Below are 21,038 nucleotides of genomic sequence, written 5' to 3'. Positions count from 1 at the left end.
TCCTCCCTCTCAACCCAGCTTGAAGAGGAGTTTCTCAAGCTCCATTTTTCAGGTGGGTAAAGTGAGGCCTAGAGAAGCAACCGATTTGCTCTACTAGGTCCCAAATCAGTAAGGAGAAGCCAAACCCAGGCTTCTCGGCACCGTGCTCAGCCTGCCCAAGTCCTCACAGTCCGTCCTCTGTGAGCCAAAAAATGAGAAACAAAGCTGCTCTGTTCACCGAGATTTCTATTTTCTCCATTGTTCTCCACTAGGGACATTCCTGAATTGGTAAAGAAGGGACTGGCGCAGCCCGAGTCCTGGCAGTTGATTGGCTATGCTGTCCCTAAACCAGAATTGAAAAGTCAGGAGACAGAGAGAATTAGGAGAAGTCTGAGACTCTGAGGACCTCCCAGCCAGAGCTGAGACAGTGAATAGATGTTCAGGACACTGTGATCAGGTCAAAGGAAGAGGGTGGGGAGGGGGCATGGGGGGGAGTACAGAGGGACAGCCCCCTTGGAGAGGGGGCAGCTGGAGCAATCAGGGGACTGGCTACCTTATGTGGGTCAGGGGCAGCATGTGAGAGGGTCTGGGAGGGTATGGGTGTGGGGGAGGGGAGGTGGGAAGGAGGGCGAATTAGGCTGGCAGGGGAAGGGGGAAGGGCATTCTGCTCAGGGAACAGCAGGAGCAAAGGGATTGAGGCCGGTCAGTCATCGTGGGGCGGAAGGGGTGGGCTGCAGGTGTGAGAGCCTGACCCCCTGGTGATCCTGGCTCCATGGAGCAAAGGATCATGAGAGACTTGTCCTGTGAGAGGGGAAGGCTGTCGGTCCTATGGGAGGAGGACTGTTCCAGACATCCCTTAGGCTGAGAAAAGCAGAGAACCCTCCTCTTTCCCCTCAAATGCACATGTCCACTTACATGCAATATTCTTTTAGCTACTTTTACTTTTTTTTACTGTGGTAAAATATACATAACATACCATTTTAAACATTTTTAAGTGTACAATTCAGTGATGTTAAGCACATTTACAATGTTATGTAACCATTATCCCTATTTCCAGAACTGTTTTTTTTAAAGAACATTTATTTATTTATTTATTTTTGGCTGCGTTGGGTCTTCGTTGCTGCACGCGGGCTTTCTCTAGTTGCGGGGAGCCGGGGCTACTCTTCATTGCAGTGCACCGGCTTCCATTGCGGTGGCTTCTCCTGTTGCGGTGCGCGGGCTTCCGGGCTTCCGTAGTCGTGGCTCGTGGGCTCTAGAGCGCAGACTCAGTACTTGTGACGTGCGGGCCCTAGAGCGCAGACTCAGTAGTTGTGGCGCACCGGCTTATTTGCTCCGCGGCATGTGTGATCTTCCCGGACCAGGGCTCGAACCCGCGTCCGCTACATTGGCAGGCGGATTCTTAACCACGGTGCCACCAGGAAAGCCCAAGAAATTCGGTAGATTTTTTTATGGTGATCTTGTGTCCTGCAACCTTGCTGAGCTCGTTTATTAGCTCATCTTGTTCCCAATTTTAGGGGGAGAACATCCAGTCGTTCACCGTGTAAGTTTCTCATAGATGCCCTCTTTCTGGTTGAGGAAATTCCCTTCTATTCATAATTTGCCGAGAGTTTCCTTGAGAGTGGATGTTGGATTTTGTCAAAGGGACAAAATCTACTACATCTGCTGAGGTGATTATAGGTTTTTCTTTTTTAGTTTGCTAACATGGGGAATTCACAATGCTTGATTTTCAAATGTGAAACTAACCCTTCGTTCTTGGTACTGCATGTGAGATTAGTATAGGACGTGGGAATCCAGGTTCCTCCAGAGCTTCCCGGGGACTGTCCTCCACGTAAACTGGGTTTAGTGCCCAGTCATCCGGGGAGAAGGAGGGAGGGGACAGAGGGCAAGGGCGGGGACAGCACGTACCGCCAGATACAGCTGCCTGCGTCTGCCGCCTCAGGTGAGCCGCCCCAGCTGAGCCTGGGGCCAACCTGGGACCCAGCGGCAGCTCCCCACAGCCTGTGTGCTCGTGGGGTGAGGCGGTCCCTGCTCTCAGGCTCTCTTGCAGGGTCTCAACGCTCAGCCCTTGCATCTCCTGGAGCTCGTTCTCTGCATCTGCGAAACGGAGCTGGTGGTGGCTGGGCAGCCAGAGCACACGCACTGATCCAGGACGCCGCAAGCTGCGGCCAGTCTGCGCGCCCCACGAAGGGTTCCTGAGTGCAGCGGAGACCGCCCACCAGGCCACACGCGCGCCGGCAGTTCCCTTCTGTGTGCAATGAAGGTAATGATCCTTCCTTCCAGGACTGCTCTCTTCAGTGAACCCATGGTGCCAAACCACTTAAATAAACCAGATAAAAGTGGCCGATGGACTGTGTTCGAAGCCGATGTCCCCCACTCACTAGCCGTGTCTTTCCACCAATGGCTGAATCTCTCAGCCTTAGTCTCCTCACTTGTAAAATGGAGATAATGATACCAAGAGGTGTGGGTACCGATGATAATTCGGTGTCACCGGGCAGATGAGCAAGCGCCTGGCACAGTGCCTGGCATGTGGGAAATGCTGGGTAACATGTGGGGCATCTCAGGTGCCCAGAGCCGGTGCAGCTGCGGTGGAGACTCTTCTGGAGCTGGAGGAGCCACAGAAGCAGCCAGGGGCAGGAATGCACCCTGCCCTGGTTTAAGCGTGCAGTGATGTGCGTTTGCGGCGCCACTGTGCCATGGGCTGGTGCTCTCAGCAACCCTGCCAGGCTGGCATGATCCTTGTGCCCCACTCAGGTACCAGCGGGGAAGGAGAGGCTCAGAGCTAGAGCTAGAATTGGAATCCAGATGCCCTTGGTCGTTTTGAGGCGTTTGTGCCTTTCTAAAAGGTGAAGAATCTCCCCAGGGTTGATGCTAACTCTGGTCCTACGTTGAAGGGTAGTTGAGAGAGGGAGCTGGGAGAGGAGAAGGGAATCAAGTAGCCAAAGAAACTCTTGGTGTATTCTGTCCTTCCCCATCCTGGCCTTGGGTGGGGTTTTTCCTCCAGCTTCTTGGGCTGAGGGTTTAGCTGACCTAGTTCTCCTTCTCTTTTGGCATTTCAGCATCTGGCCCAAATGTCCTACTCATTCACTCAGATATTGTTCATCAGATGTTATTGTCTTCTGTGTGCATAGGCTCTGGGGACACAGTGATGAGGTCAGAACAAGGCTCTGGAGGCCCTTCTTACAAGATAACATACAAGTGAACACGGCCAAGATAAATGCAGAAGTGCCGCAGGGAGTGTGACAGGGAATGACCTGGGCAGGTCAGAGAAGCCTCTCTACGCAGGTGATGTTTGAGTTGACAAGAAAGAGGCAGCTGGGCAGAAATCTGGGGTGGGACGTTCTAGACAGAGATAACAGACATAGTCCTTAAGGAGGAGTCGGTTTGATGTGTAGCTGGAGGTCAGTGTCTGCTTGGACAGTGGGTGGAGTTGAGGGAGGGGTCACCTTGCAGTGTGTGTGGGAAGTCACGGGGAGCAGTGAGGACTTATTCTAAGTGCAGATTCCAGGATTCTTCTGAAAATGAAAAAAATGCTTGTATTCTTTTCTCACCTTCTGTCTTTTGTGATTTGGGGGGCCTCTTGTTTGGAAACATATTTGAGGGACTCTCAGAACTGGAAGGAAGTATTTGTGCCCACCAGATCCCCTTTAGCCACTGTTGTACCTATTTCCGGGCTGTCACGAACTGCAGACACCATGTCATTCTCTAAGTCACCTTGCCAGAGTTACTTGGTGGGGTCACACACCCTGGGGCGGGGGAGGCCACTGACTAGTCAGGGGTATGAAAACCCAGCCGCCTTGCCCCAGGGTGGGAGGACTCTGGTGTTATTTATTTAGTTATTTATTTTTAATAAATTTATTTATTTTTGGTTGCGTTGGGTCTTCGTTGCTGTGCGCAGGCCTTCTGTAGTTGTGATGAGCGGGGGCTACTCTTCGTTGTGGTGCGCAGGCTTCTCATTGTGGTGGCTTCTCTTGTTGCGGAACATGGGCTCTAGGCGTGCGGGCTTCAATAGTTGTGGCGCACGGGCTCAGTAGTTGTGGTGCACGGGCTCTAGAGCACAGGCTCACTAGTTGTGGCACACAGGCTTAGTTGCTCCGCGGCATGTGAGATCTTCCACGACCAGGGCTTGAACCTGTGTCCCCTGCATTGGCAGGCGGATTCTTAACCACTGCGCCACCAGGGAAGTCCTCTGGTGTTATTTAAGAATGCTTTAGCACCCCTAAGACCTGCCCTTCCCTATCCTCTCCCCTCACTCCTTCACCTGAAAGTTTTCTCTGGCAAGCTCTCCCTCAATAACTCATATAAAAGCAAACCCTGTCCCAGGCTCTGCTTCTGGGGAAACCAAGCTTAGGCCATTAGAGACCATGTGTTTTATGGATTAGAAAGTGAGCTTCTAGGTTTAGAAACTTCCAGCTCTGAAAATCCCTAAAACTGTGTGATTTACTCAATCATGCAACAAGTTAGTGGCAGGGCCAGGCCCAGGAACTATCCAACAGCCAGAAGGCATCAGGGGTATGGGGTGAGGCCTGCTGGTGAATGTGGTGCAGAGCCAATGTCGCAGCTGTGGTTTACCAGCAGCTGTGCTCCCAGATGAAGCTTCATCTCAGGTAAGACCCCCTCTGCATGAATTGCTCCAGAGACTTTATGTCCAGAATTCCACCCACTTCCTCCTGTATTAGAGTAGTTCACACTAAAGTGTGAAAGATTGGCAGCTCACAGACAATGCATCCTGAAAAGAAGTTGCTTGTTAACCCCAATAAATCTGTAATTCGATGGACTTTTTACCAGGGTGGTAAAGTGAGTTGGAAGAATGCATACAGTGCAATTCTGTAGGGTTTTGAGGGCATGAGGGAGCCATATATCAGGAAATTCCTCAGCTTTCCCAAGGATCAGCTTCCCCACCCCCATTTCTGCTTCTCCTCACCCTCTTTTCCCCACAGTCAGATACGTTGAGAAGTGCCAGTGTCTTCCTCAGGTTTCAACAGCAGTGCCTGTCAAAGCTGCGAGTCACTGGAGGGGAAAGTGACTCAGCTAAAGAAATAATTTGGCCAAAAGTGCATTTTTGTAAAGAACAGACTGGTGATTTGAGCTAAGCTCCCCGGTAAGTGACTGATTTCTCAGAAGCACAGAGGACTGTTTATGATTTAGTAAATTTCCACACCATTTTCTTAAGGGCTGGCATCACTTGCTGGCTCAGGCAGGTTTGTGATATAGGTCTGGGTACGGCAGGGAAGGCACTCCTGAGGAGTGGCAGCCTCCCTGGACGGGGTTTCACCTGGACGGTGTTTCACCTTACCGTCCAAGTGGCCTTGGGCAAGTCATTTACTTTTTGCCTGGCACAGCTTCCTCATCTAAACAAATGGAGCTGGATATTCCAGAGCCTTGGTCCTCAAAGTGTAGTCTGCAGACCAGGAGCATCTACAACACCTAGGAGCTTGTTAGAAATTCAGAGTCCTGGGTCCCACCCCAGACCTTATGAATCGTATTTTAACAAGATTCCCAAGCCATTCATATACAATACACATCACAGTTTGAGGAGCCCTGCTCTGGACAAGACCACTCAAATGTAGTCCTTAAACCAGCTGCATCAGTATCACCCAAGCTTGTTAGAAATGTCAGTTCCTGAGCTCCAGACCTACTGAATCACATCTCTGAGGGTCGGCCCTAAAAGCCTGTGTGCTAACAGCCTCTCCAGGTGACTTTTAAGCATGCTGACCTTTGAGAAGCACCCTCAGTCAAGTAACATTTATTCTAGCAGAGGCTTGGCTGTAGAGCAGCTGTTGTATACAGAACTTGTTCGGTGCTGCTCTTCGGTTCTGGAAGCGCTCACATTGCACTCCACAGCAATTCTGGGATGTTCTTTTATCTTTATCTTGCTTTGCCAAAGAGAAAACTGAAGTTTAAGGGAGGTTAAGTGAGTTGCCCAAGATCTTTCTATCTCACAATGTCTTGCATAGCATTATTGACATAAGATGTTTCTGGCAAAGTCAGCTGTTACAGGGTAATAAAACTCCTCATAAATATTTAAGATTACCTGTTGATAAATGACAGAGGCTCTTGGAACATGAGCTGGGATAGATTTTGTGGGTCTTGATCAAGGCTTAGGAGCTCATGAACTGCAGCTCTTCTTTTACAGTTTCTTGTTTTGATTAGATAATATGTTCACATGGTTTAAACATCATATAATAAAGGACTATAGTCAAAGTTTTTCTTTAACTCTTGTTCCATAACCACCCAGTACCTTCCTCCGCAGGTTAACTGTTTTTGTTTTTTTTAATTAATTAAATTTATTTATTTTGGCTGTGCCGGGTCTTAGTTGCGGCACACGGGCTCTTCATTGCGCCATGAGGGATCTTTTGTTGTAGCATGCGGACTTCTTAGTTGCAGCACACATGCAGGATCTAGGTCCCCGACCAGGGATCGAACACAGGCCCCCTGCATAGGGAGCGCAGAATCTTACCCACTGGACCACCAGGGAAGTCCCCCACAGGTAACTGTTTTTAGTTTATTGGATTTAACCTAATTAAAGCTGATCCTTGACAAAGCTGTGGAATCTCCTGATATATTGTTACCCTCATGACCCCCAAAATCTCTGAACTTGCAGTATATGCATTTTTCCAATTCACTTTATCATCCTGACAAAAAGTCCATCAAATTACACATTTACTTGGGTTAACAAGCATCTTCTTTTAATGATGCACCATCTCTAAGAGGTTCTGAGCTGCCACTCTCTCACACTTTAGTGTGAATTATTCTAATACAGCATCTCTTTATACAAATACAAGCATATACAAATATGTATTTTATATAACATATATTAACTATATATAATAGCATATATCACATATATTTAATGCTTTGTCACCTCTGCCGACACAAGTTACAAACTAGAATACATGGTGCTGTTCTGTGCCTTGCTTGTTTCACTGAATATATTACACAATTCTATTGTGTGATAACAGTTGTTTCCATTCTGTTATCACAGACATTGCTTGTATAGGTGGCATTTTACCAGTGCTTATTATATGTGCAGGATAAATTCCCAGAAATGAGATTGCTAGGTATCTGTATTTGTAATTTCAAGAGATATTGCCAACTTGCCCTCCTTAAGTTAGTACCAATGTGCACCTCCACCAGCTTTGGATGAGAAGTTACTGTTTTCTCACCTCTTTGTCAGCTCGTTCAATTGTCATATCATTAGATTTTTACCAATCTGGTAGGTGAAAAACAGTGACTCAATTGAATCTTCATTTAAATTTGTAATGAAAGTTTTAAACTTAGAATATGTGTTTACGGGCCATTTCTATTTCTTTTTCTATGACTCTCTTACTATTAGTATTCTGCTTATTTTAAAAATTGGATTGTAGGGACTTCCCTGGCAGTCCAGTGGTTAAGACTTCACCTTCCAATGCAGGGGGTGTGGGTTCTATGCCTGGTTGGGGAGGTAAGATCCCACATGCCTGGAGGCCAAAGAACCAAAACATAAAACAGAGGCAATATTGTAACAAATTCAATAAAGACTTTGGAAATGGTCCACATCAAAAAAAAAATCTTAAAAAAAATTGTATGGTTGCCTTTTTCTTTATTTCTAGGAACTGATTATCTATTAGGGAAGGTTGGCCTTTTGCCTTTGATAAAAGTCGTGTCTAATTTAGTGTTTCTCTTTTATTTTGTTGATGGTTGGTTGGTTTTGTTTGCATGCGTTTTTATTTTTTGCTGTCAAATTTATCAGTCATTTCTTTTACGGCTTCTGAATGTTGAATCATAGGTACAAAGGTCTGCCCCACTTCAAGATAACATGTTATTTATTTTCTTCTATTATTTTACATCCAAATTTTGATCCATTTGGAATTTATCCTGAGGTATGCTGTAAGGTATAGATCCAACTTTTTTTTTTTCAGATGGCTATCTTTTCTCTGCTGAATTGAAAAGCTACTTTTATCGTAAGCTGTTTATCATAAGCTTTTTTTCTCATACATATGTGGATCTGTTTCAGAACTTGCTCCTCGTTTCCATTGGTTTCTCTGTTTACTCATGTTCATTCATGCTCATGGTTTTGCTTGCTACGGTTTACAATATTTAAAAATATCTTTTGGTGTATTGAAGGGCTGCCCCTTATTTTTAGATCTCTTTCAGGCTACTCTTGCTTATTTGTTTTTCTATTTGAACTTTGTAATCTGGTATGTAATTACACACACACGTGTTGGTGTTTTTACTGGAATTGCTTTAATAAAAACTGAAGTATAACACACATACAGGAAAGGGAACAACTTGTAAGTATATGGCTTGATAAATTATCATATAGTAAACTGAACTATTACCCAGATCTGGAACTGGAGGAGTACCAGCATGGAGAAGCCCCCCTCCGGTCCCCAGGCTGTTATTACTACATCGCCCTCTTCCAAAAGGTAATTATCGTCCTCATTTCTTATGTCATAGATTAGTTTTGATGTTTTTTTAAAACTTTACATAAATGGATTCTTTTGTATTTGGCTTCTTTTGCTCAACATTGTATTTGTGAGGTTTTCTAAGTCTGTCCTCCTGCTGATGGACAATTAAGTTGTTCCCAGTTTTTGGCTATCATGAATAATGCTGCCATGAACATTGTAACACATGGCTTTTGGTGCCCCTATATATACATTTCTGCTGGATATTTACTTACGAGAGAACTTATACATGGGATATGCATATGTTCAACTACAGAAAATACTGCCAAACTGTGTTCCAAATAGATATGTAACCACTTACCCTCCTTCCAGTGGTATCTGAGAATTCCAGTTATTCCTAGTTCCTGCAACAATTGGTTTTGTTGGTCATTTGGATTTTACTTACTCTGGTGTGTGTGTAGTGGTAATTAATTGTGGTTTTAATTTTCACTTCTGTAATGACTAATGAGGTTAAGCACTTTAAAATATGTATTTGTTGGCTATTTAAATATTCTCTTTCGTGAAATGTATTGGGATTGCTTCAAATTTATACATTAACTTCAGAGAATGGACATATTGATGATGTTGGATGTTCCTATCCAGGAACATGGTATGTCTTTCCATTTGTTTAAATCTTCTGTGTCCTTTAGTATTGTTTGCAGTGCTTTGGTATGGATCTTGCACATTTTTTGATAGGTTTATTCCTAGATATTTTATGTTTTTTATGGAGTCTTTTCTAACTGGCTATTGTTTGTAGTAGTTTCTTAATTGATTCTTTTAGCTGTTCTAGGCTTATAATCATTTCATCTATAAATAGAAATGTTTCCAATTCCAATTCCTCCTATGCAGTTCTTTATCTTTGTTTTTTTAATTGAGATATAATTGACATATACATTGTATTAGTTTTGGGTGTACAAAATGATGATTCCATATATGTATATATGTGAAATGATTACCACAATAAGTTTGGTTAACATTCGTCACCACAAGTAGTTATAATTTTTTTCGTATAATGAGAACTTTTAAGATTTTCTCCTTTAGTAACTTTCAAATATACAATACAGTATTGTTTTAATTTCTTTCTTTTTTTTTTTTTTTTTTCGGTACGCGGGCCTCTCACTGTTGTGGCCTCTCCCGTTGTGGAGCACAGCCTCCGGACGCGCAGGCTCAGCAACCATGGCTCACGGGCCCAGCCGCTCTGCGGCATGTGGGATCTTCCCGAACCGGGGCACGAACCCGTGTCCCCTCCATCGGCAGGCAGACTCTCAACCACTGTGCCACCAGGGAAGCCCTAGTATTGTTAACTATAGTCACCGTGCTGTACGTTATATTCCCTCATCCAATTATTTTATCTCTCATTTCTTTAGCTTATCTAACTGCACTGGCTAGTACCTTCTGTACAGTGATAGTGTGCACATGTGTGTTATATCTGACTTTAGTGGGAATGCGTCTGGTGTTTTCTAGTTAAGCAAAATGCTGGCTTTTGACTGAGATTTATATATTTTATCTTATTAAGGAATTATCCATTGATTCCTACTTTGGGATTTTTTATCAGCAAAGTGTGTTTTTTTGGTCAAATTTTGTCAAATGCTTATTCAACATTTATGGATTTCCTGGGATCTATCATTATGTTATACTATATTAAGAAGTTTCTGGCAGTTCCCTGGTGGACTAGTGGTTAAGATTCTGGGCTTTCACGGCCGTGGCCTGGGTTCAGTCCCTGGACAGGGAACTAAGATCCTGTGAGCCGTGCAGTACAGCCAAAAAAAAGGAAGTTTTTTAATATTGAACCATCCCTGTATTCCTGCAGTAAATTCCCCTTGGTCTTTTCTTTCTTTCTTTTTTTGGCCACGCCGCATGGCTTGCAGGATATTACTTCCCTGACTAGGGATTGAACCTGGGCCACCGAAGTGAAAGTACCAAGTCCTAACCACTGGACCGCCAGGGAATTCCCTCCCTTTGGTTTTTTAATGTGCTGTGCCACCCTACTGGAGACGGTTCTTTGACTGAGCCAACAGCTACTGTGGACTCCTCTGGAGAGGGTCTAGGGACATGTACAGAGTCAGTACATATGGGCTGAAGTGTCCTTTCCTAAAGTGAGGAACCATTGGTTTGATTCTTTTTTAGCAAACCCAACTCCAAACTCCTTCCTGGTGTAATGGACAACAGAAACTGGGGTTTTGGGAATCCCCGGTGGTCCAGTGTTTAGGACTCTTTGCTTTCACTGCCGTGGGTCTGGGTTCAATCCCTGGCCAGGAAACTAGGATCCCACAAGCCATGTGGTGCAGCCAAAAGAAAAAACAAAAAAACCCCCGACAACTGGGGTTTTCCATCCAGTTGGGAAAAAATGCATGTTTCTGATCTTAGCCTTTTTTTTCAGTTTCGCTCTGTTGTCCTTTGGTTAACTTTCATCTCAAAACAAAACAAAACATTCCAAAACCCAAAAAACAAAATTAAACAACCTTAATCCTGTTACACTCAGTTTTTGTTTATATAATGTTTTGGAGGATGTCCCAGTAGGCTTTGGGACTCACTGCTCTATTGTTTCTCAAGAAGGGAAAAAAGTTGAAGGAGTCTGGATATGTAACAAACCTCTGGGTTCTCAGTCACTGGGGAATCCAGTGCCCAATCCAAAGAAGAGGCATCCACTTGGCAGTGCAGCCAGTGGTTAAGACTTCCAGGCCAATTTGTCTGGGCTCAAATCCCTCCTCTGTGTACTGCTTTGTGACCTCAGACAAGTTATATCACCTCTCTGGTCCTCAGTGCCCTCATTGAAAATGAAAGATAATAATGGTCCTACCTCTAGCCTTGTTGTGAGGATTCGGTGAGTTCATGCCTGGCAAGTTCCTTGGCCATAAATGTGGGGGATCCGGAATGGAGATTAGAGCATCCAGTGTGGATTGGGCCAGGTGGTCTTTGCATTCAGTGACTTTCCTGACCTTTGCTGATGCCAATCCTCATGCAGATATCTGCCGGTGTGCTTAGGCAAGTGACTGGCAAGTTCTCAGGGTCAGGGGCTTCTAAGATGAAGCAAAATAATGAAATAAAAATTCCCCTTTTGTAAGTGTCTGGGCTGCAGAAAGCAAAGGAATGGAAGATTCCTTAAGGTTGATATTTCAGATAATAAATTTGTGAGTTACTGAAGAGCTGAGTTAAGGCTCTTGGCCCCTAATCAGGCTTTTCTGCAGCCTTTAATTCTAAGGCTTGGACCTCCCTCAGAAGTGTGTTGGTTCATTTTTGAATGGGGCATCTGCAAGTTGGCTTTCTTAGGTAGTGCTGCCTGTAGTCCCCATAGTATTTGTGTCTGAGAGGGTAAAAGAGGCATTTTGCTGTGGGCAGAGGGAACAGATGCGGAGGTTGGTTGAGTGTGAAGGGAGCCATTGGGAGGGAGGGGCTCCCTGGGCAGTGCCCTGGTTCTCCCACTAAATGTGGATTCTGAACAGCATTGCCTGGCTCTCCTTCAGGTGTTTTGTCTAATTTGGTGAAGCAGGAGCCAAAGGAGGCCTCATCACCAGCTTGCTGTTTCCAATGAGCTATTTGCAATTTTTAAAATTGTAGTATAATTACTTAAAATAAAAGGCACAGACCTTAAACATTCTGTTTGATGGTTTGTTAGTTTCCTAGGGCTACCGTAACAAAGTACCACAAATTTGGTGGCTTAAAAGAACAGAAGTGTGTTCTCTCACAGGCCTGGAGGCTAGAAATCCAGAATGAAGGTGTCAGCAGGGCCATGATTTCTTTGACTTTTCATTGCCTCTTCCTGGCTTCTTGTGGTTGCTCACAATTCCTTGGCTTGTGGACATGTCATTCTGATCTCTGTCTTGATCGTCACGTTGTATTCTCCCTGTGTGTCTCTATTTTCTCTTATAAGGATGCCAATCATTGGATTAGGGCCTTCCGTAATCTGGTATGACCTCACTCTAATTTAACGAATTAAATCTGCAAAGCCCCTATTTCCAAATAAGGTCACATTCTAAGATTCCAGTGGACATGAATTTTGGGGGGACACTATTCATCCCAGTACAGATGGCTTTTGACAATTGTGTATACCCAGGTGACCACCACCCCAGTCAACAACCAGGATATTTCCATCACTATGGATTTGCTCATGCCCCTTTCTAGTCAGTTCATACCACTACCACCCACCCTAGACAATCACTGTTCTGATTTCTGTAACTGTAGATTAGTTTTTTGCCTGTCCTTGCATTCGAGTAAATGGAATTATGTAGCATGTGCTCTTTCACGTCTGGCCTCTTTTGCTCAGAATGTTTTTGAGATTCATCCATGTTGTTGCGTGGATCACCAGTTTGCTCCTTTTTCTTGCTGAGTAGTCTTCTGCTGTGTGATTATACCACGGTTTGTATATCCATTCTTCTATTGATGAACATTTGGATTGTTTTCAGCTTTTGGAACTGCATATTATTCATAGCATGAATATAGTAGCAATGCACATTCTTGTTTGTTCTTTTTGTGGACATAGATCTTGATTTTTCTAGGTTAATACTAGGAGTAGGATTGCTGCTTCATAGGGCAGGTGTATATGTCACTTTATTAGAATCGCCAAACAGTCTTCCAAAATGATCGTATCCTCCCAAGAGCGATGTGTAAGAGTTCCGGTTGCAAAAAAAAAAAAAAAAGAGTTCCGGTTGCTTCGTATCCTCGTGAACTTGGTTACTTTCTTGGTGGTAGTTATTTTCTTTGATGCATAGAGAGGATAACTCTGCAGAGGTTTCCATCCACAGAGCTGTCGAGCTGAAGTCCCTCCAGCTACTGACTTCTGCTTCCCTCCTTTTTGTTTTGTTTTGTTTTTTATCGTGTTGCTCCAAGGAAGCTTTCAGGCAGAAAGGTCTGCCGGAGTCCCTTTTTTCTGAGAAGAGCAAAAGTATGGACCCTCCACACTCTGTTCTACTCTTGAGTCTCCTTGCTTGTTGGAGGTCAGAAGTTGGAGGTCAGAGGTTGGAGTCCTTCAGAAGGACATCAGCAACTTTCTTGAAGCAGGAGCTGTTCAGAGTGTTCAGGGCTCCCATGTGACTTGTTCCACACTGTTTGTTTGTTTCTTTCTTTCACAGTCAAGTGTTTTGCTCACAGATCTCTATTGATGGTACACAAGCAACAGCAATAAAGGAAATCATTCAAAAATAAAAGAGAGAAGTTCACTGGTCTTGGAATATATGTGGGGAGTGGGGGTGGATAAGTTGCCTTTAAAGTTAAAACTGTAAAATTACCACTTAATAAAAGCCTATGCTTTGAAAAAATTTAAAAAAGAAAGCTTAAGTTTTCCAAAACCCATCTTTACTGCAATTTATAATAGTGAATAATAAAAATAGTAAATACTGAGCTACTGCATACCATCCCATGTTCTAAGTTTTCCATATATAGAAACTCGGTAAATACTCCCATAACGCTTTGAGGTCAGAATTTTGTATCAAGGCCATTTTACAGATGAGGAACCTGAGGCAAGAAGAGGATGCTGACCTCTCCCAAGGCAAGGTGGAGCCAGAATTTGAACTCAAGGGTTCTAGCTTCAGAGTCTGTACATATCTTACCTGCACATTTTTTCCTTAGGGTCATTCACATTTTGGAAACCTAGTCACATTTATTCAAAAAGGAAACATTATATCACTACCATAAATGGGAGATTCATATCACTTGCCAAAGATAGATGATAACTATAAAAACAAATACTCTGATAACAGTATTATTCTAACTTATTCCTATTGTTTCTCCCCCCAGCACCTTTTTTTTTTTTTATGGTTTGTGCTTTTGGTGTCAAATATAAGAAAATTTTGCCCAACTCAAAGCCACAAGTATTTTCTCCTAGAATTGTTATAGTTTTAGGTTTTGCAATTATGTCTATGATCCATTTCAAGTTATTTTTATGCATGGTGTGAGGTAAGGGTTATGTTTAATTTTTTTTAAGTAAGGATTTCCAGTAGTTTCTGCAGCATTGGTTGAAAAGACTCCCTTTCCATGTCTTCTCTGGGTCTGACGTTTCCCCGGGAATGGGAGGATTAATTCTCACAGTCGCTACAAGGAGAAAAAGGTACAATCATTGTGCTACACTGGATATATACCCATTGGCACACGGTCAGGACTCAATAAACAGCAATTAGTTCTCAGATTATGGTAACTGCTTTCCTGTGGTTTGGCATTTAAGTTGTTTCCAGTTTTCTTTCTTCAAGTGTAAACAGCAATGCAATGGATATTCCAACCGTACTGCTTTTTTTTTCTTTAAAATTATTTTAGAGTATATTTACACATCTTAATCCATACTACAATTAGTGTTAGAAGTGTTTGGATTCATGCACTCTGCCAGAAGCCAGAAGCCAGAAGCCATGCATTGCTTTTGAATTAGCTCTGCTTCTAACTAGAGGGAGCTCCTTGAGAGTGCTAAGAACTGGAATCATCACCTTCCCTGGCAACCCCCTGCCACCATCCCCAGTGGGTATTTTCTCATCTTCCCTTTAGCTGCACACACTCCCATGATACTGTTTTCTACTCATTTATTTACCTCCTTGCCTCCCCCACTGGCCTGTATACCTCTTACTGGAATCACACCTTACCAGTTCCCAGCACAGTGGCTGCACATAGTAGGTGCTTAATAAATGTTGGCTGTAAGAACAGCGTGCAGCACAGCATGAACTAGTACTGCCGCTGGATCTGTGGACTTCTCCGAGATGAGCTCTCTGATAACATTGTTCTTTTAGCACTGGTGCTTTCGTTCCAAGACATCTCATCATTTAAACAGCTTTCTCTAAGTGTGGATTGTGTGCCATTAGTTAATGTTGGATGGCGTAACATGGTACTGGTACTTGGATCCTGCATTAAATAACATTGAATCCCAAAGTGAGGAAATTTCTTTTCAGTTCTTTTTCAATCCTTCTTACTTCTCTAGGAAAGGGTTTCTCAGCCTCAGCACTGCTGACATTTGGGGGCTAAAAAATTCTTTGCTGTGGGGCGGCTGCCCTGTGCAGGGTAGAATGTTTACAGCATCCTGACCTCCACCCACTAGATGCCAGTAGCACCACCACCCCCAGTTCTGACAACCAAAGATATCTCTAGGCATTGCCAAATGTCACCTGGGGGACAAAATCCACCTCCCAGCTGAGAATGACTGCTCTAGGAGAAAGACTCAGTCTGGTGCTAATATATTTCAAACACCTCTCTAACCCTTGCTAGTCTCCCTTTTCCAAAAAGAGAGAGCAGATCCCTAGTTCAGCAGGCAATGCTTTCTCACTTGAATTTACATTATTTTGCTTTCCTTGATGTTACTTTCTCATTTTGGCAAGTTAGAATTGTTTTCCTCTCAATGTAAGTGTTATGAAGTTTTCTTTACAAATAAATTTCAGTAAAAAGGTGAGTGACTATAGAGAAATATACCTCAAACATGTGGATATGGCCCAGATAGCTCTGTGCTAGATGCCTGGTTCTAAGGAAACATTGAGTATCTTATCTTCCTGTTTCAGTGCTTCTGTCGTCTGCAGCACTGGGCAGGCTTTTATGTTTTTCTTTTTAAAAATTAATTAATTAATTATTTTTGCTGTGTTGGGTCTTCATTGTTGCGTGCAGGCTTTCTCTAGTTGCGGTAAGCGGGGGCTACTCTTCGTTTTGGTGCACGGGCTTCTCATTGCGGTGGTTTCTCTTGTTGTGAAACATGGGTTCTAGGTACACGGGCTCTATTTGTGGCTTGCGGGCTTTAGAGTGCAGGCTCAGTAGTTGTGGCGCATGGGCTTAGTTGCTCCATGTGGGATCTTCCCCGACCAAGGATCGAACCCATGTCCCCTGCATTGGCAGGAGGATTCTTTTTTTTTAAAACATCTTTATTGGAGTATAATTGCTTTACAATGGTGTGGCAGGTGGATTCTTTTTTTTTTTTTTTTTTTTGCGGTAAGCGGGCCTCTCACTATTGTGGCCTCTCCTGTTGCAGAGCACAGGCTCCGGACGCGCAGGCTCAGCGGCCATGGCTCACGGGCCTAGCCACTCCGTGGCATGTGGGATCTTCCCAGACCGGGGCACGAACCCGTGTCCCCTGCATCTGCAGGTGGACTCTCAACCACTGTGCCACCAGGGAAGCCCCAGGTGGATTCTTAACCACTGCGCCACGAGGAAAGTCCAGGTTTTTTTGTTCTGCTTCACCTAAGTCAATACTCCAGCTTGGGAGATGCCCTAGGGATCTGGTGTAGGTGCCAAGCCTCCCAGATATGCTAACACTGATCACATACATGCATCACCTGTCAGAAGTGTACTGCCTGCTACAGGCATTTGGTCTGTGGACCCAGGAGTGAGTCTTGGTTGATAAAATCATTCAGGTAGCTTTGGATTACAAGGGTAAAGGCAGCACATGTCTTGATGCCAGCCAATCTTTTTCTGAGAAGCAGGCATTTGAAAACAAATCACACAGGCCTGGAGACTTCCTGATTTCATAGGTCAGACGTGGGAGGAAAGTACACTATGTCATTCATATCAGATATCTTGGCAAAGCTGCTGGCCTGCTACTGACTCTGCTTACCTCATGGGAAAAGGCTTGATCAGATAGCCATGTGAGTGAGAATATCACACTTAGCAACCCTTGATGAATTAATGGGTCTAGGCATTAAGCATTGATAGCTATCAACATCAGAAAAGAGTGAAAACCAGACATTACCTCCTGTTGGGAGAACCCAGCACCATGTGTAGTCGTGACAAAGGATTTATGCTTGAGTCTGATCCAACCCCCAGTGTGCAAAAGCAGAGAACAGAGGAATGTGTTGAATTGCACAGTGAGTGCAGACTGGGAGCACTCTCTGGGACACATATCCTGGGTTCTTTAACAGATGAAGTGTAAAAGGATGGGATGGAGGAGAAATCCTGTAGATTGTAGATTAAAAGAGGCTTAAAAGATATGAAATTTTAAAAATGGGCAAGGCTGAAAACTAAACTATACTGTCTAGGGAGGCACACTTGGTTGATAAAACCAGAAAGAAAGCCAACAAAGTGATTGCTGTAATAATTAGGATGCTGGTTACTTTTTTGGCGAGCTATAGTTGAGATGGGGCTCATGGAGGACCTTTTAGGCTGGCTGACTGGGTTCCATTCCTTGATTTCATGGTAGATATAAAGTTTGTTTATCTTATAATAATTCATTAAACTATACATTTGTTTTCTGTTACCTCTATGTTTTATTTTAAAATAGTTTTTAAAAAGCAAGGTGCAGGGCTTCCCTGGTGGCGCAGTGGTTGAGAGTCCGCCTGCCGATGCAAGGGACACGGGTTTGTGCCCAGGTCCGGGAAGATCCCACATGCCACGGAGCGGCTGGGCCCGTGAGCCATGGCCGCTGAGCCTGCACGTCCGGAGCCTGTGCTCCGCAACGGGAGAGGCCATAGCAGTGAGAGGCCCGCGTACCGCAAAAAAATAAAAAAATAAAAATAAATAAATAAAAAATAAAAAAAGGAAGTACCGATAGATGCTATGTCTTAGCCTACTCAGGTTGCCATAATAATATACCACAGCTTTCCAGGCGGCGGGGACGGAGGTGGGCCCGGCGGTCCGCGCGGCCTCTGGACTGGAGCCCGGGTCCCCGCCCACCCCAGCGCCCGCCACCAGCTGAGCCCCGCGTCGCCGTCCTGGGTCCCGGTGGCCGGAGGTGCGCCCGGGTCCGCGGGACAGGCGGGCGAAGAGGTCGCCTGTGTTGGGGGGTGGGGTGCGGCGAGGTTCCCGCGCCTCCCTGGAGCCCGTTCCGGGGCTGGGGCGCCGCGGTTTGCTATGCTCTCCGCACTCTCCCGGGCTCTGAAGCCTCGAGAACACGGCTAGGCAGCAGTAGTTTAATGGGGCCTGCTGGGAACTAGGGGCCTGATGGGGTCTCAGTTCTTGGCTGGCCCCGGAACAAGAGGTTGCCAGGCGTGTGACGGCAGCAGGTAGGAGTGAGATGCTGGTGCAGTGATGAGCAGGAAAGGAGGACAGTGGCGGTTGGCCTGTGAACCTAGGCAAGAATGACCAGCCAACACAATCCAGACCAAGGTCCGTGGGCCCAGCTCGGTCCTGTGAGGCTGGTCAGTGGAACAGACCTGAAGGTGTGGCTCTTGTCACTCTAGGACTGGCTTTGGGACAGATCCAGCTGATGAGGCCAGGGCACCGTCCTCAGTTCTCCAGGAGAGTGCGCCGGAGTGGAGCCAGGGGGGTGTGCCTGACTCAGCACTGCGGCCACGCATGTCCAGTCTGCTGGCAAGGGCAGTGGAGAGCCAGGGGAAGTCATGGCCTTGGGAATGTCCTCTGATGAAAAAGAACCTGCAGGCTTATAAAATAACTTTTGTGTGGAACGTTGGTGTGTTGAAAAGCAGTTCTGTGTGCTGTTCCCCCTTGGTGTGGATCAGCAGTGCTGAGGCAGCAGGCATGATACGAAGTGTGAGCAGAGACCGTTTGGAGTCCCCAGACTCCAGGGAAACTAGAGGTGACAGCCAGCCTAGTGAAGAGGACAGGAGTTGGGGCTTGTGGTGGCAGCCCAGCAGGTGCCCCTCGTCTCAGGGCCCTAATCCTGGCTCCAGCCGGGTGGTCAGGGGAGCTGCAAGGTCTTCTGGGCGAGCAGAGCTCACAGTCCTAAGCTGTTCTTCGTTGTGTTTGGGTCATCTCCCCCCATCCAAGAGGAGAAATCTAGATGAGGTTTAAGAATTAGTGCTTTCAAAGGTAAATAAATATGTGAGGTGATGGATGGGGGAATCCTTTCACAATGTATATGTATACCAAATCATCACGTTGTACACTTTAAATACCTTACACTTTTATTTGTCAATTATACCTCAATAAAACCAGAAAAAAAAAAAAGAATTAGTGCTTTAAGAATGTGGATCTCATAGTTGAAACCTTGGAACACGTGTTTTCAGCCCAAGGTGTTAAAGTGAATGGAAGGATTCAATGCCTTTTCAAGGAGGGTGTCTCCATGTGGGCAGAACTAGAGAATAAATGGGTCTTGAATATATACCATAGACTGGGAGGCTTAAACAACAGAAATTTATTTTCTCACAGTTCTGGGGGCTGAACTCCAAGATGAGGGCACCAGCATGGTTGGTTTCTGGTGAGTGCTCTCCCCTTGGGTTGCAGACAGCTACCTTCTGGATGTGTGCTCACGTGACCTCCTTTTTATGGGATCATGGAGAGAGAGAGAGAGAGAACAAGCTCTCTGGTGTCTCTTCTTATAAGGGCACTAATCCTGTCATGAGGGCCCCACCTTCAGGACCTCATCCAACCCTAATTACCTCACAAAGACCCCATTTCCAAATAACATCACATTGGGGGTTAGAGCTTCAACACAGGAATTTGGCAGAGGCACAAACATTCAGTTTACATGATGAATGAACCCTGCAAATATTATGCCAAGTGACGGAAACTGGTCACAAAGGATCACATATTATAAGATCCTATTTACATGAAAGGTCCAGAATATGCAAATCCATAGAGATAGAAAGCAGATTAGTGGTTGCCAGGGGCCAGGGGGAAGAGGAACTAAACAGTGATTGCTGATGACTACAGAGTTTATTTTTAGGTTGGTGAGAATGTTCTGGAATTAGATTATGGTAATTGTTGCACAACTTTGTGAATATACTAAAAATCTCCACTGAATTATGCCCTTCAGAATGGCAGACTTTATGACATGTGAGTTATATCTTAATTAATTAATTTTTTTAGGTTTTTTTTTTTGATGGGGACCATTTTTAAAGTCTTTATTGACTTTGTTACAATATTGCTTCTGTTTTATGCTTTGGTTCTTTGGCCACGAGGCATGTGGGTTCTTAGCTCCCTGACCAGGAATCAAAGCCCCGTCCCCCGTGTTGGAAGGCGAAGTCTTAACCACTGGACCGCCAGGGAAGTTCCTTAAATTTTTTTTAAAAAAGAGAGGAAAAAAGACATAGAGACCCATCAATCAGTGGACCAACTTACTGGGCTCTTAATTCAAACAAAGCAACTTAAAAAAAGACGTTTTTTAAACAACCAGGGAAAATTGAATGTGGATTCTTTTTTTTAAAATTTATTTTTAATTGATGTAACATTGGTGTATAATATTACATGTTTCATGTATGCAGCATTATATTTCTACTTCTGTATACACTACAGCCTGCTGACCACCAAAAATTTAGTTTCCATCCATCACCATACAGTTGCCAACCATATAGTTACAACATATGTTACCCATTTTGCCCTTCTCATCCTTCCGCTCTGGTAACCACTACTCTGTTCTCTGTATCTACATGTTTGTTTTTGTTTGGCTTGGTTTGTTCGTTTGTTTTTTATATTCCACGTGAGCAAAATCATATGGTATTGTATTTCTCTGACTTATTTCGCTTAGCTTGATACCCTCAAGGTGCATCAGTGTTGTCACAGATGGCAAGATTTCATCTTTTTAATGGCTGAGTAGTATTCCATTGTATATATAATATATGCTACATCTTCTTTATTTATTCATCCATTTATTGGCACTTAGGTTGTTTCCATATCTTGGCTATTTAAAATAATGCTATGATGAACATAGGGGTGCATATCTCTTTTCAAATTAGTATTTTCATATTCTTTGGATAAATACCTAGAAACGTTGTGGGGAGTTCCCTGGTGGCACAGTGGTTAAGAATCCACCTACCAATGCAGGGGACACGGGTTCGAGCCCTGGTC

At 44.5% G+C, this 21,038-nt stretch overlaps 1 protein-coding gene across 3 annotated transcripts in view; it reads left to right on the top strand.

Moving 5' to 3' along the window:
* Nucleotides 1-21,038, top strand: part of IL34 (interleukin 34) — a 57,095-nt gene that overhangs the window by 21,158 nt on the left and 14,899 nt on the right. Inside the window, exon 2 of one of the 3 annotated variants that reach the window (XM_082676657.1) lies at nucleotides 2,015-2,239. The exons of 1 other annotated variant lie outside the window; for it this stretch is intronic. The gene's annotated coding sequence lies outside the window, so the exon portion shown is untranslated. Of the gene's footprint in view, nucleotides 1-1,097; nucleotides 2,240-21,038 lie in introns of those variants that run through there. One more of the 3 variants, XM_082676658.1, reaches the window with a different exon arrangement.

This window comes from Grampus griseus, assembly GCF_964374135.1.
Source record: "Grampus griseus genome assembly, chromosome: 19".
Lineage (NCBI taxonomy): Eukaryota > Metazoa > Chordata > Mammalia > Artiodactyla > Delphinidae > Grampus > Grampus griseus.
This window is presented reverse-complemented; position numbering and strand designations above follow the sequence as displayed.